Source organism: Lagenorhynchus albirostris, chromosome 3 (genome assembly GCF_949774975.1).
Source record: "Lagenorhynchus albirostris chromosome 3, mLagAlb1.1, whole genome shotgun sequence".
Taxonomy (NCBI): Eukaryota; Metazoa; Chordata; class Mammalia; order Artiodactyla; family Delphinidae; genus Lagenorhynchus; species Lagenorhynchus albirostris.
This window is the reverse complement of record NC_083097.1, coordinates 163,165,979-163,183,071: the sequence shown is the minus strand read 5'-3', so window position 1 is coordinate 163,183,071 and position 17,093 is coordinate 163,165,979. Positions and strand designations below refer to the sequence as shown.

Genomic DNA, 17,093 nt, shown 5'->3' with positions numbered 1-17,093 from the left:
AGTCTGTATGTTTCCCTAGGTCTGAAGTGGGTCTCTTGTAGACATCATATATAAGGGTCTTGTTTTTGTATCCATTCAGCCAATCTGTGTCTTTTGGTGGGAGCATTTAGTCCATTTACATTTAAGGTAATTATCGATATGTATGTTCCTATTCCCATTTTCTAAATTGTTTTGGGTTCGTTATTGTAGGTCTTTTCCTTCTCTTGTGTTTCATGTCTAGAGAAGTTCCTTTAGCATTTGTTGTAAAGCTGGTTTGGTAGTGAACTCGCTCAGCTTTTGCTTGTCTGTAAAGGTTTTAATTTCTCCATCAAATCTGAATGAGATCCTTGCTGGTTAGAGTAGTCTTGGCTGCAAGTTTTTCTCCTTCATCACTCTCAGTATGTCCTGCCACTCCCTTCTGGCTTGTAGGGTTTCTGCTGAGAGATCAGCTGTTAACCTTATGGGATTCCCTTATGTGTTATTTGTTGTTTTTCCCTTGCTGCTTTTAATATGCTTTCTTTGTATTTAATTTTTGACAGTTTGATTAATATGTGTCTTGGCGTATTTCTCCTTGTATTTATCCTGTATGGGACTCTCTGTGCTTCCTGGACTTGATTAACTATTTCCTCTCCCATATTAGGGAAGTTTTCAACTATAATCTCTTCAAATATTTTCTCAGTCCCTTTCTTTTTCTCTTCTACTTCTGGAACCCCTATAATTCGAATGTTGGTGCATTTAATGTTGTCCCAGAGGTCTCTGAGAGTGTCCTCAGTTCTTTTCATTCTTTTTTCTTTATTCTGCTCTGCAGTAGTTATTTCCACTATTTTATCTTCCAGGTCACTTATCCGTTCTTCTGCCTCAGTTATTCTGCTATTGATCCCATCTAGATCCCATCCCATTAATTTCATTTAATTTCATTAATTTCATTTCATTTATTGTGTTGTTCATTGTTGCTTGTTTCATCTTTATTTCTTCTAGGTCCTTGTTAACTGTTTCTTGCATTTTGTCCATTCTATTTCCAAGATTTCGGATCATACTTACTATCATTATTCTGAATTCTTTTTCAGGTAGACTGCCTGTTTCCTCTTCATTTGTTAGGTCTGGTGCATTTTTATCTTGCTCCTTTATCTGCTGTGTGTTTTTCTGTCTTCTCATTTTGGTTATCTTACTGTGTTTGGGGTCTCCTTTTTGCAGACTGCAGGTTCGTAGTTCCCGCTGTTTTTGATGTCTGTCTCCAGTGGCTAAGGTTGGTTGAGTGGGTTGTGTAGGCTTCCTGGTGGAGGGGACTAGTGCCTGTGTTGTGGTGGATGAGGCTGGATCTTGTCTCTCTAGTGGGTAGGTTCACGTCTGGTGGTGTGTTTTGGGGTGTCTGTGGCCTTATTATGATTTTAGGCAGCCTCTCTGCTAATGGGTGGGGTTGTGTTCCTGTTTTGCTAGTTGTTTGGCATAGGTTGTCCAGCACTGTGGCTTGCTGGTCGTTGAGTGAAGCTGGGTGCTGGTGTTAAGATGGAGGTCTCTGGGAGATTTTCGCTATTTGATATTATGTGGAGCTGGGGGGTCTTTCGTGGACGAGTGTCCTGAAGTTGGCTCTCCTACCTCAGAGGCAGAGCCCTGACTCCTGGCTGGAGCATCAAGAGCCTTTCATCCACACGGCTCAGAATAAAAGGAAGAAAAAGTAGAGAGAATTAGTAAAAGTATGAGGAAAGAAAGAAGGAAAGGAGGGAAGGAAGGAAGGAAGGAAGAAAGAAGCAAAGAAGGAAAGAAGGCAAGAAGGAAAGAAAGGAGGGAGGGAGGAAGGAGGGAAAGAAGGAGAAAAGAAAGAAAGAAGATACAGTAAAAATAAAATAAAGTATAATAAAGTTATTGAATTAAAAAATTCTTATTTAGAAAAAAAAGGGACGGATAGAACCTTAGGACAAATGTTGGAAGCAAAACTATACAGACAAAATCTTACACGGAAGCATACACATACACCCTCACTAAAAGAGGTAAAGGGAAAAATCATAAATCTTGCTCTCAGAGACCACCTCCTCAATTTGGGATGATTCATTGTCTAAGGGAGGGAAGGAAGGAAGGAAGGAAAAAAAGAAAAAGAATGAAGGTAAAGTATAATAACATTATTAAAATTAAAACTAATTATTAAGAAAAAAATTTTAAAAAAAACCATGGACAGATAGAACCCTAGGACAAATGGTGGAAGCAAGACTATACAGACAAGATCTCACACAGAAGCATACACATACACATTCACAAAAAGAGGAAAAGGGAAAAAAGTCATAGATCTTGCTCCTAAAGTCCACTTCCTTAATTTGGGATGATTGGTTGTCTATTCAGGTATTCCACAGATGCAGGGTATATCAAGTTGATTGTGGAGCTTTAATCCGCTGCTTCTGAGGCTGATGGGAGAGATTTCCCTTTCTCTTCTTTGTTCTCACAGCTCACCAGGGCTCAGCTTTGGATTTGGCCCTGCCTCTGCATGTAGGTCGCTGGAGGGCGTCTGTTTTTTGCTCAGACAGGACGGGGTTAATGGAGCCGCTGATTCAGGGGCTCTGGCGCACTCAGGCCGGCAGGGAGGGAGGGGCACGGAGTGCAGGGCGGGCCTGTGGCGGCAAAGGCCAGCATGACTTTGCACCAGCCTGAGGCCTGCCGCGCGTTCTCCCGGGGAAGTTGTCCCTGGATCCCGGGAACCTGGCAGTGGCGGGCTGCACAGGCTCCACAGAAGAGGGGTGTGGAGAGTGACCTGTGCTCACACACAGGCCCCTTGGTGGCGGCAGCAGCAGCCTTAGCATCTCCCGCCCGTCTCTGGGGTCCATGCTTGTAGCCGTGGCTCGCACCCATCTCTGGGGTCCGCGCTTTTAGCCGCAGCTCGCGCCCGTCTGTGGAGTTCCTTTAAGCAGCGTTCTTAAACCCCTCTCCTCACGCACCAGGAAACAAAGAGGGAAGAAAAAGTCTCTTGCTTCTTCGGCAGGTGCAGACTTTTCCCCGGACTCCCTCCCGGCTAGCTGTGGTGCACTAACCCCTTCAGGCTATGTTCAAGCCGCCAACCCCAGTCCTCTACCTGCGCTCCGTCCGAAACCTTCAGTGTTCATTTTTGAACGTAAGTAGTAAATATCCAGTCGAGCGATCCCCTTTAAGAATGAGGCACTGATAAAGACGATGTAACTCTAAAAATTATTCTTTCATTTTTTTCTGGAACATTATACATGGATTAATTTGTATCAGACTTTCTCAGATTTCTTACACATATAGGGTTTCTTTCCAGTGGGAGTTTTCACATGTAAGAATGAAGGCCAACTGATGTTTTCCCCACATTGCTTACATTCAAGAAGTTTCCATTAAGTATGAGATCTTTCATGCCTTCAAAAGGAACTGGGTCGACTGAAGGCTTTCCGACCTTCTCTACATTTGTAGGGTTTCTTGCCAGTGTGTATTCTCATGTGTCCTTGAAAGGTAGTGCAATAAATGAAGGTTTTCCCACATTCTGTACATTCATTAAGTTTCTCTCCAGTGTGAGTTTTTTCATGTGTTCGAAAGGATGCATAACAACCGAAGGCTCTGCCACATTGTTTACATTCATAGGGTTTCTCTCCTGTGTGAGTTCTCTGAAGTATTCTAAATGAACTGGGAAAACTGAATGCTTTTCCACATTCCTTACTTACAAGGTCCCTCTCCAGTGCGTGTTACCATGTGTGTTTGAACACTTGAGGGAGAAGTGAAGGCTTTCCCACATTCTTTCTTTACATTTATAGGGTTTCTCTCCAGTGTGCTTTCTCACGTGTCCTTGAAAGGTTGTGTGATAAATGAAGGTTTTCCCACATTCTGTACATTCATAGGGTTTCTCTCCAGTGTGAGTTCTTTCGTGTATTCGAAATGAACTGGGCCAACTGGAAGTTTTACCACACTGTATACATTCATTTGACTTCTCTCCAGTGTGAGTCCTTTCATGTGATCGAAACGAACTGGGACAAATGGAGGCTTTCCCAGATTCCTTACATTTATAAGGTTCATCTCCAGTATGTGTTATCATGTGTGTACGAATGCTTGAAAGAGCAATGAAGGCTTTACCACATTCCTTACATTCATAGGGTTTCTCTCCAGTGTGAATTCTTTCATGTATTTGCAAACCTAGAGGAGAACTGAAGGTTTTCTCACATAGTTTACATTCGTATTGTTTCTCTGCAGTGTGAATCCTTTCATGTCTTCGAAAGGAACTGGGACAGCTGAGGGCTTTACCACATTGCTGACATTCATAGGGTTTTTCTCCAGTGTGATTTCTTTCATGTGCTCGAAATGAAGTGGAACAACTAAAGGCTTTCCCACATTCCTTCCATTTATAGGGTCTTTCTCCAGTGCGTTGTTATCATGTGTCTTTGAAAGGTTGTGAACCATGTGAAGGCTTTCCCACATTCCTTACATTCATAGGATTTCTCTCCGGTGTGAGTCTTTTCATGTCTGTGAACAGATTTGTGGTAACTGAAGGCTTTCCCACATCCCTTGCATTTATATGGCTTCTCCTCATATTCATGATACTCATATGGTTTGTGTCCACTGTGAGATCTGATGTGCCTATTAAGGAATGAATGACGCATGAAGACTTTCCCACACACATTACAGTCACATGGTTTTACTCCAGAAAGGGTTTTCTGGTTCAGATTAAGATTTGGAATCTGGCTGACAATTTCTCCATCTTGATTACCTTCTTTGCTTTCACAGAGTTTTTCTACCATATGACTTCTATAAAAAATGAGAAATTATTGATGATTTCTTTAACAATTTCACATTTATTAGTATTAGAATTACATTTTTATATTTTACAGCAAAAGTGAAGGTTTTTTGCCCTTTCTGAATTTTTTGAGGGTGATTTATACCGAAAGCTCTGTAAGAGGACTTGACATACCTATTATGAAAACAGTAATATTAATATATTGGGTTTCTTAATATTGTTTCCAAAAACACTGGACATCTATGTCACGTTTAAGTAAATGTTTTTGGTGAAAAAAATTTATGGATAACTTTGAAGCTGGGGTTGTTTTATTTTAAAAAGTTTATGACATACCAGGATTCTCATGTGGCACACTGATATCTACTGTGTGTGTGACTCACCTTAGTTTTCTCCCTTGAATTTTGTACAGACTGTCCCATTTTTTTCCCTAAAATGCAGACCCAGAAAAATAATGCAAATTATTAGAAATTATAGAAAAATATTAGATTTTAGGTCCACAATGAGCTGTGACCATGCTTAGTTTATTTACCAATGTACAGCAGTTCCCCCTTACCCACAGTTTCGCTTTCGATGGTGTCAGTTACCTATGGTCAATTGCAGTCTGAAAATACTAATTTACACTGTGCACCCTTCCAAGTAATATGATAAAATCTTGCAATGTCCAGGTCTGTCCCATCCAGGATGTGAATCATCCCTTTGTTCAGTGTATCCATGCTGTATATGCTACCTGCCCATCAGTAACTTAGTAGCCATCTCAGTTTTCAGATCACTGTGGTGGTATTGCAGTGCTTGTGTTCAAGTAGTCCTTATTTTAATTAATGATGGCCCCAAAGCGCAAGAATAGTGATGTTGGCAATTAGGATATGCCAAAGAAAAGTTATAAATTGCTTCCTTTCAGTGAAAAGATGAAAGTTCTTGATTTAAGGGAAGAAAAAAATCATACACTGATGTTGCTAAGATCTATAGGAAAAATGAATCTTCTATCATGAAATTGTAAAGAAGGAAAAAGAAGTTGATCTTAGTTTTGCTGTCTCATCTCAAACTGCAAGTTATGGACACTTAACACTTACGCATGTTAAGTTCATGTCTATTTTACATGTTATATTCTTATTGTTATCAATATCTTACTGTGCACCAAATTTCTAAATTAAACTTATTATCATAGGTATGTATGTATAGGATTCAGTACTATCTGCAGTTTCAGGCATCCACTGGTGGTCTTGGAATGTATCCCCTGCGGATAAGGGGGGACTACTGTATTACTTTTCCATATTCCACATCTTGGAACAGTGTTGATGGGCAAGGAATACTTGTTCTCTAACTGAAGAAGTGAAGGAATGTTGTCATGCTTACCTATTGAGGCCAGGTTCCTCAAGATTTCCTGTGTCACATCTCTATGAAGAAAGTAAAGCCCACTCCTCCTGGGTGAAGTTCACAGCCACATCCTCAAAGGTCACTGGGTCCTAAAACAGACCAAATATGTTTCCAGTAAGATGTGTGAGTCTGACAGAACTGGGGATTTATACTCAATTTACAGGAAGATTACATATGATTCTGTCACCTTCAAACATTTATTTTATGTCTTGGTCATCAGAAACTGACTCTATGTCCTTACTTACTTCATGAATTCAACAGCATAATGAACACATGCAAATTATTTATTCATTTTCACTGTGATTACTTTAAATGTTATTGCTCTCTGATGTCAGGGTCTAGAGCACCCTGGAGAAATGAGAGAAATGCTACACAAATGAATCATTTTAAACACATCAATCTCTTGTGAGAAAAACTCATCTCCCTTGTTATTACACACCATTTAACTCAGTACACTCCATGATGTATGAGGTCAAATCTGCAGGAGCTTTCAATGAATAAAACACAGTGAAGAACTGGAAGCTTTTTCTTCTATTCCCATCACCAAACATGAGAGTCCAGGAGGCCTGTGGAAATCCAACTTGTGACAAGGATCAGTTTGCCATACTGGCCTGAGAATTACTCCAGGTGATAAGAAATAGCCAGGTGCAACTGGCTAGATTAAAGTATTGTTGTAAAGAAGTAGTACTTTTAGCTTGTGTAAAATTTATTGCAGACTCAGTTTCTCCATTCTCTCTCTGTCCCATTCATGGAGCTAGGAAGTTATTCAGAAGTTAAGGCTCAGACAACTTTGCATGATATGACATGCTAAAAAGACACAGCTACTTAGACCTCCACAAAACCCTATACACAATGAGCCTCAGGGCTGCTTCTCACTAGTTTTTAGCACACACAGGCACACATAATGAAATGATAAAGTGCTAAAACATTTCTTTTTGGTCAAAGCCCTTGCTAAATAACCTTGAGGAATGGGTTAAGAGCTGCATATTGCACAGGAATTCACAACACTCCACAAAGGTCTGATGGTGAATCTGCCCATGATTATATAATACATAGAGAATTCACAGCGCTTTCCTCCAAACAATGTAAAACCTCCATTCTCTAATTTCAGGTGGAAGTTTCCTGGCCAGCCACTCCAGAGGCAATCCTCCCAACATCTCTCACTTCTGAACTCCCATATGGTGCACAGAAGCATAACAGCCCAGCCCCGATTACAGGAATATGTAAGTTGATGACACCACACACTGCCCATAGTGTACAAAGGGTTTATTACTTCCATAATTGAGGTCTCTGGGGAGTAGGGCAGGCCTCTCAAGAAGGCATGAAATGGCTTGAGAGTGCAAGGAAAAGTACATGGACTTATTTTTTAGTTGAGGTTGTGGGTGGACTGAAGAGAGAGTTCACATACAAGGGCAGGAGCAGGCATGAATTGAATCTCTTGTCACTGCCACAGGAAGGAAACTAAGGCTTTCCTATCATCATGGATACATGTGGGTCACAAGAGGAGGAAGGAGGGATGAGGCTTCAAAGCTGTCAGCAGTCAAAAAACTGGAGTCAGAGACTTCTCTTTTCTTGTTCTTTGTATAAAGAACTTAGAAATCATCCTTCCTAACCTCACAAGAAGAAAAGCAAAGAACTGAAGACACAGAGCAAACCACTGTTTCCAAAATTGGAAAGAAAGAAAGAAGCTATTTTGAAATAACTATTCTTAACAAGGCCTATCCTCAAAAGAGACTATTTCACCAGGGCCTAATGCAAAGACAAAAAAGAATACAACATCTAAGAACTTTGGGACAATGACAGCAGGTGTAAAATACACAAAATGAGAATACCTGATAGAAAAGCAGAAAGGAACAAAAAAAATAAGTGAAGCAATCATCACTGAGATTTTCCTAACATTAGTGATAGACAGCAAACTGCAGATCCAGGAAGCTAAGAAAAACACAAAACATGGAAAAAAAAACAAACACCAAAAACTGCACTGCCAAGCATATCATTTTCAACTAGAGAAAAATCAAAGACAAAGGGAACATTCTGAAAGAAGCCAGAGGGAAAAAACAAACCTTAGTTTTACTTAAACAAGGATAAGAATTAAATCAGATCTCTTTTCAAAAACTATGCAAGCAAGAAATATCATATAACTGGAATCACATCATATTTATCCTTTGGAATCTGGGTTCTTTCACTTAGCTATATATATATACACACATATATATATACACACATATACATACATATATATACATATATATACATATATTTATACATACATATGAATATACATATACATACATATATACACGTATATGAATATATATATAAGATTTATCCACGTTGTTGCACATATTAACAGTTCATTACTTTTTATTGCTGAGTAGGATTGCATTGTACAGATGTACTATAATTTATTCATTCACCAAATGACATTTGAGTTGTTTCCAGGTTTTGGTGATTATGAATAAAGCTGCTGTAAACATTAACATACCAAAACCAAACCAAACAACAACAACAAAAAACCCCAAATATGCAAGCAAGAAGAGAGTGGAATGAAATATTTAAAGTGCAGAAGGTAAAAAACCACCATCCTAAAACTCTGTGTCAAGCAAAATTATTCTTCAAAAGTGAGGGAGAATATTTTTTAATAACCTATATGTGAAAAGAATCTGGAAAATAATTATATATATATATATATAAAATAACTGAATATATATATAATAACTGAATAACTTTGCTGTATACCTGAAATGAACACACACTGTAAATCAACTATACTTCAATAAAAAAATATTAAAAAGCAGATAAGCCTTTGTAATAAAAAAAATCTCTAGGACTGCTGCATCTCAGGAAAAACAGTGATGGAGAAATACTTTCTGAGAAAAAATTGAGGGACTCTAACATCAATACACCTGGTTTTACAAGAAACAGTAAAAGAAATTCATTAGGAGGTACAGGCATACCTTGGAGACAATGAGGGTTCAGTTCCAGACTACCACAATAAAGCAAATCACATGAATTTTTTGGTTTGCCAGTGCATGTAAAAGTTGTATTTATACTATTCTGTACTCTGTTAAGTGTGCACTAGCATTATGTATAAAAATACAATGTACATACCTTAATTTAAAAATACTTTATTGCTAAAAAATGCTAACCATCAAAAGATTACAGATCACAGACCACCATAACAAATGTAACAAAAATTTGAAATACTGTGAGAATTACCAAAATGTGACAGACACACAAAATGAGCAAATGCTATTGAAAAAAAGGTGCCGATAGATTTGCTTCACACAGGGTTACAACCAGTCTTCAACTTGCAAAAAATGCATTATCTGTAAAGTGCAATAAAGTGAATCGCAATAAAATAAGGTATGTCTGAAAATGATATAAACAGGTGGAACATTAGAAAAGAGGACCCTTTAAGAGCTGTTCTCAGTTCACTATAGCCTTGTTGGTCTCATGGACACAAGCCCCACTGGTTTTCAAAGCTAGATGTTTTGGGACTTCCCTGGTGGTCCAGTGGTTATAAGATTCTGCCCTTCCACTGCAGGGGACGTGGGTTCCATCCCTGATCAGGGAACTAGGATCCCACATGCTGTGTGGTTGTGCCCCCCACCCCTGAAAGGCTAGATGTTTGGGGGGCTTGTCTTCATGTGTGACTCTTAAAAGCTGGGGTGCCAAGTGTGGGGTCTAAACCCTTTGCTCCTTAAGGAGAAGCTTGGAGTTTTGAGTGCCTTCCTGAAGGTGGGGTGCCATACATGGGTTGGGGGCCGGTTATGGTAAGATAGTGCCTCAGCTTCTACCCACTTTGATGTGGGTGTTCTCATTTGCCCTATGCATAGGGAATTGCCAGTTATGGGCAACGAGAGATGAGTTGCTGTATGTTCCTATACGCATGACAACATCTGCTGCTGCCCTGCCTGGATCACACCCGGGTTCTCCGGGCTGTCTCTGCATAGCTAGACTGAGTCCTCTCCCAGAGCCTGTCTGCCCAGGATTCCTGGGGTGCTGCCCTGTGTGTGCAAGGACAATGGTTGCTTCCAGCTGCCCCACCAAGATCACACCCAAGACCCTTGGTCTGTCTTTGTGTACAGACCGAGTCTTTTCCCAGGGCCCAGTTGGCCCAGATCTCCCACCAGGCTGTGGTGTGGAGTGTAGAGGGCCAGGGTGTTTGCCCAATTCACACTGGGGAGTGGCGAGGCAGCAGCTGCCAGTGCCAGGCTCTCTCTGCGCTGATTGTTGACAAGCCAGCATGTGCACACTCCTTGCGAGTAGCATCTTGGCTTCTCAAGCCCTTCTGACTGTCCCAGTGGTTTTCCGAGCAGCCAAGAGGGCTAGTCTCCTCTCCACAGGACGCCAGGACTGGGATGCACAGATTGTGGCTCCGCCTGCTTGCTCCCCAAGGTGAGGGGCTGCCCGTGTGGACCTTCTCTTCCTTTCAGATCCCTCCCAAGGGCACAGATCCCAAACTAATGTCTTTTTTTCTGTCCTACCCAGTTACGTGGAGATCTTTCTTGCGGCTTTGGTTGTACAGAAGTTCTTCTGGGGACCTCCCTGGTAGTCCAGTGGTTAAGACTCTGCACTTCCACTGTACGGGCGTGTGTTCAATTCCTGGTTGGGTAACTAAGATCCTGCAAGCTGTGCTGTGTGGGCCAAAAAAAAAAAAAAGTTCTTCTGCCAGGTTCCAGTTAATTTTCTGTGAGAACTGTACAAGTATTTTTGATGTGTTGTAGGGGTAGGGGAATTCCACATCCTCCTACCCTGTCATCTTGATTCCCCTTTCTCCTTTCAAATTATTATACTATTTGTTATGGTGATCTGTGATCAGTGATCTTTGATGTTACTACAATGACTCACTGAAGGCTCAGATGATGGTTGGTATTTTTTAGCTCTAAAGTATTTTAAAAGTAAGGTATATACACTTTTTATACATAATGCTGTTATACACTTAATAGACCATAATATAGGGTAAACATGGATTTATATACACTAGGAAACCAAAATTCATGTGATAATTGCTTCATTGTGATAACTGCTTTATTGCAGTGGGCTGAACCTGCAATATCTCTGTGGTATACCTGTGGTAGATACACAAAAGAAAAAGGTAAAGGAATCTAAGCATACCAAAAAAGACAGGAATCTAAGCAAGCAAAGAAGACAGGAAAATAGGAATTACAAAACAGCCAGAAAACAGTGAACAAAATAGCAATAAGGACATACCTATCAATAATTACTTTAAATGTAAAACAAATAATAAATTCTCCCATCAAAACACAGAGTGGCTGAATGAATTAAAAAAAAGACTCACCTATATACTGCCTACAAAAACATCACCTGAGGTACAAGTGCACACACAGACTGAAAGGATGGAAAAAAAATATTCCATGCAAATGGAAACCAGAAGAAAGCTGGGGCAGATATACTTGTAACAGTCAAAATAGATTTAAGATAAAGACTGTTATAAGAGACAAAAAAGGTCATTATATAATGATAAAGGAGTAAATCCAAAAAGAGAATATAACATTTGTAAACATTTATGCACTCAAAAAAGGAACATCTGAATATGTAAAACAAAATTTAACAGGTCTAAAGGGAGAAGTAGAAAGCCATACAATAACAGAAAGGGGGCTTCCCTGGTGGCGCAGTGGTTGAGAGTCCACCTGCCGATGCAGGGGACACGGGTTCGTGCCCCGGTCCGGGAAGATCCCACATGCCGTGGAGCGGCTGGGCCCGTGAGCCATGGCCGCTGAGCCTGCGCATCCCGAGCCTGTGCTCCGCAACGGGAGAGGCCACAACAGTGAGAGGCCCGCGTACAGCAAAAAAAAAATAATAAAAAATAATAAAAAAATAACAGAAAGGGACTTTAATACCCCAATTTCATCAGTGGATACATCATTCAGACAGAAAATCAATAAAGAAACACTGGACTTCAGTGACACATTAGGCCAGTCATTCCATCCAAAAGCAACAGAATACACAATCTTCTCAAGGGCACATAGAACATTCTCCAGGAGAGAGCATATGTTAGGCCACAAAATGAGTCTTAATAAATTTAAGAAGATGAAAGTCATATAAAGCATCTTTCCTGACCACAGTGCCATACAACTAGAAATCCATTATGAGAAGATAACTGGAAAATTCCCATGTGGAGATTAAAAATGATACTGAACAACCAATAGGTTAAAGAAATCAAAAGAGAAATTTTAAAAAGTACCTTGAGAGAAATGAAATGGAAATATAGTAGAACCCCATTATCTGTGAGGGATACATTCCAAGACACTGAGTGGATGCCTGAAACCATGAATAGTAATTAACCCCACAAATATTATGTTTTTTCCTATACATACACATGCACACACAGTGTGTATACAATGAAAAAAGGGATGATTCATATCCCAGGTAAGATGGAGCAGGATGGCACAAAGTTTTATCATACTCCTCAGGACACTGCACAATTCAAAACTTTATTTTAAAAAATGTTTAATGTATTTAAAAAATGTCTATTTCTGTAATTTTCCATTTAATATTTTCAGACCACAGTTGACTGCAGGTAACTGAAAGTGTAAAAAGCAAAACTGCAGGGCTTGCCTGGTGGCGCAGTGCTTGAGAATCTGCCTGCCAGTGCAGGGGAAACAGGTTTGAGCCCTGGTCTGGGAAGATCCCACATTCCGCGGAGCAACTGGGCCTGTGAGCCACAACTACTGAGCCTGCACGTGTGGAGCTTTTGCTCTGCAACAAGAGAGGCCACGACAGTGAGAGGCCTGTGCAGTGCCATGAAGAGTGGACCCAGCTCGCCGCAACTAGAGAAAGCCCACACACAGAAACGAGGACCCAACACAGCCAAAAATAAATTTAAAAACCTTAAAAAAGAAAGAGAAAAGAAAAACTGCAGGTAAAGGGGGACTATTGTGCAACATACTGAAACATACAGGATGCAGCAAAAGCATTTCCAAGAGGGAAGTTCATAGTGATAGTGATAAATCAAGAAACAAACAAGATCTCAAAAAACCTAACTTTATATATCAAGGAACTAGAAAAAGAAGAAAAAGCAAATGGAAAAGTTAGTAAAATGAAAGAAATAACAAAGATCACAGTGGAAATAAATAAACACTAAAAAGAGAGGAGAAAAACAATAAATGAAACTAAGATCTTTAAAAATATAAGGTAGATGCCAGGAAAAAGACGTGGAGATCACTTTCCTCCACACAAATACACCGCACATACACCTACATGTGGAACAACTACAGAACACCTACTATACGCTGGCAGAAGACTTCAGACTTCCCAGAGGGCAAGAAACTCCTCACGTACCTGGCCGTGTGGCTGACAGGGTCTTGGTGCTCCAGCCTGCTGTCAGGGCTGAGCCTCTGAGGTGGGAGAGCTGAGTTCAGTACACCGGACCACCAGAGACCTCCCGACCCTATGTAATATCTATCAGCAAGGGGTCTCCCAGCAATCTCTGTCTCAACCCTAAGACCGAGCTCCACTCAACAGCCAGCAAGCTCCAGTGCTGGACACCCCATGCCAAACAACTAGCAAGACAGGAACACAACCCAATCCAGTAGAAGAGAGACTGCCTAAAATCATACTAAGTTCACAGACACCCCAAAACACACCACTGGACATGGCCCTACCTGCCAGAAAGACAAGATCCAGCCCCACCCAGCAGAACACAGGCACCAGTCCTCTCTACCAGGAAGCCTACACAAGCCCCTTAACCAACCTTACCCACCGGGGGCAGACACCAAAAGCAACGGGAACTACAAACCTGTAGCCTGTGAAAAAGAGACACCAAACACAGTAAGTTAAACAAAATGAGAAGACAGAGAAATATGCAGCAGATGAAGGAGCAAGATAAAAACCCACCAGACCAGGGCTTCCCTGGTGGCGCAGTGGTTGAGAGTCAACCTGCTAATGCACAGGACATGGATTCGTGCCCTGGTCCGGGAAGATCCCACATGCCGCAGAGCGGCTGGGCCCGAGCCATGGCTGCTGAGCCTGTGTGTCCGGAGCCTTTGCTCCGCAACAGGAGAGGCCACAACAGTGACAGGCCCGCATACCGCAAAAAAAAAAAAAAATCCCAGAACACCAAATAAATGAAGAGGAAATAGGCAGACTACCTGAAAAAAATTCAGAGTAATGATAGAAAAGATGATCCAAAAATCTTGGAAATAGAATGGAAAAATACAAGAAATGTTTAACAAGACCTAGAAGGACTAAAGAGCAAAGAAACAACAATGAACACCACAATAAATGAAATTAAAAATTCCCTAGAAAGAATCAATAGCAGAATAAATGAGGCAGAAAAAAGGATAAATGACCTGGAAAATAAAATACTGGAAATAACTGCTGCAGAGCAGAATAAAGAAAAAAGAATGAAAAGAATTGAGGATAGTCTCAGAGACGTCTGGGACAACATTAAACGCACCAACACTCGAAATATAGGGGTCCCAGAAGAAGAAGAAAACAAGAAAGGGTAGAGCTTCAAGACGGTGGAAGAGTAAGACGCAGAGATCACCTTCCTCCCCACAACTACATCAGAAATACATCTGCACGTGGAACTGCTCCTATAGAACACATACTGAATGCTGGCAGAAGACCTCAGACCTCCCAAAAGGCAAGAAACTCCCCACGTACATGGGCAGGCCAAAAGAAAAAACAGACAAAAGAATAGGGATGGAACCTGAACCAGTGGGAGGGAGCTGTGAAGGAGGAAAGGTTTCCAAACACTAGGAAGCCCCTTCGCGGGTGGAGACTATGGGTGGTGGAGGGGGGAAGCTTTGGAGCCACGGAGGAGAGCGCAGCAACAGGGGTGCGGAGGGCAAAGCAGAGAGATTCCCGCACAGAGGAATGGTGCCGATTAGCACTCACCAGCCCGAGAGGCTTGTCTGCTCACCCGCCAGGGCTGGCAGGGGCTGGGAACTGAGGCTCAGGCTTTGGTTGGATCCCAGGAAGAGGAGTGGGGTTGGCTGTGAGAACACAGCCTGAAGGGACGAGTGCACCACGGGTAGCCGGGAGGGAGTCTGGGAAAAACTCTGGAGCTGCTGCAGAGGGTAGAATCTTGTTATTCCCTCTTTGCTTCTTGGTGCGCGCTAGAAGAGGGGATTAAGAGTGCCCCTTAAAGGAGCTCCAGAGACGGGCGTGAGCTGCGGCTATCAGTGCGGACCCCAGAGACGGGCATGAGATGCTAAGGCTGCTGCTGCAGCCACCAAGAAGCCTGTGTGCGAGCACAGGTCACTCTCCACACCTCGCCTCCCGGGAGCCTGTGCAGCCCGCCACTGCCAGGGTCCCGTGATCCAGAGACAACTTCCCCAGTAGAACGCACAGCATGCCTCAGGCTGTTGCAACGTCACACAGGCCTCTGCCAATGCAGGCTAGCCCCGATTCCATGCCCCTGCTTCCCCCCGGCCTGAGTGAGCCAGAGACCCCGAAGTAGGTGCTCCTTTAAGCCTGTCCTGTCTGAGCAAAGAACAGACACCTTCAGGCGACCTACACGCAGAGGCAGGTCCAAATCCAAAGCTGAACCCCGGGAGCTGTGTGAACAAAGAAGAGAAAGGGAAATTTCTCCCAGCAGCTTCAAGAGCAGCGGATTAAATCTCCACAGCCAACTTGATGTACCCTGCATCAGTGGAATACCTGAATAGACAACGAATCATCCCAAATTGAAGAGGTGGAGTTGGGGAGCAAAGATATATATTTTTTCCCCTTTTCCTCTTTTTGTGAGTGTGCATGTGTATTCTTCTTTCTGTGATTTTGTCTGTATAGCTTTGCTTTTACCATTTGTCCTAGGATTTTGTTCATCCCGTTTTTTTTACTTTCAAAAATATTTTTCTTAATATTTTTTTATTTTAATAAATTTATCTTTTTTCTTTCTTTCATTCCTTCTTTCTTTTTTATTTTTTCTCCCTCTTATTCTGAGCTGTGTGGATGAAAGGCTCTAGGTGCTCCAGCCAGGAGTCAGGGCTGTGCCTCTGAGGTGGGAGAGACAACTTCAGGACACTGGTCACAAGAGGCCTCCCAGCTCCACATAACATCAAATGGTGAAAATCTCCCAGAGATCTCCATCTCAACACCAAGACCCAGCTTCACTCAACGACCAGCAAGCTACAGTGCTGGACACCCTATGCCAAAGAAGTAGCAAGAGAGGAACACAACCCCATCCATTAGCAGAGAGGCTGCCTAAAATCATAATAAGGCCACAAACACCCCAAAACATACCACCAGACGTGGATCTGCCCACCAGAAAGACAAGATCCAGCCTCATCCACCAGAACACAGGCACTAGTTCTCTCCACTAGGAAGCCTACAGAACCCACTGAACCAACCTTAGCCCCTGGGGACACACACCAAAAACAACGGGAACTACAAACCTGCAACCTGCGAAAAGGAGACCCCAAACACAGTAAGTTAAGCAAAATGAGAAGACAGAGAACTACATCACAGATAAAGGAGCAAGGTAAAAACCCACCAGACCGAACAAATGAAGAGGAAATAGGCAGTCTACCTGAGAAAAAATTCAGAATAATGATAGTAAAGATGATCCAAAATCTTGGAAATAGAATAAACACAAGAAACGTTTAACAAGGACCTAGAAGAACTAAAGAGCAACCAAACAATGATGAACAACACAATAAATGAAATTAAAAATTCTCTAGAAGGGATCAATAGCAGATTAACTGAGGCAGAAGAACAGATAAGTGACCTGGAAGATAAAATCGTGGAAATAACTACTGCAGAGCACAATAAAGAGAAAAGAATGAAAAGAACTTAGGACAGGCTCAGAGACTTCTGGGACAACGTTAAACGCACCAACATTCGAATTATAGGGGTCACAGAAGAAGAGCAAAAGAAAGGGACTGAGAAAATATTTGAAGAGAGTATAGTTGAAAACTTCCCTAATACGGGAAAGGAAATAGTCAAGTCCAGGGAGAGGAGTGGGGTTGATGCACAGAGTTTAATGCACAGAGAGTCCCATACAGGATAAATTCAAGGAGAGAAAAACGACAAGACATATTAATCA

The 17,093-nt window shown here is 41.8% G+C and overlaps 1 pseudogene; it reads right to left on the bottom strand.

Annotated features, from left to right (window-relative positions):
• Positions 1–3,250: 3,250 nt before the first annotated feature.
• The window catches only part of LOC132518479 (zinc finger protein 709-like), a 93,207-nt pseudogene continuing 79,364 nt past the window's right edge, over positions 3,251–17,093 (bottom strand).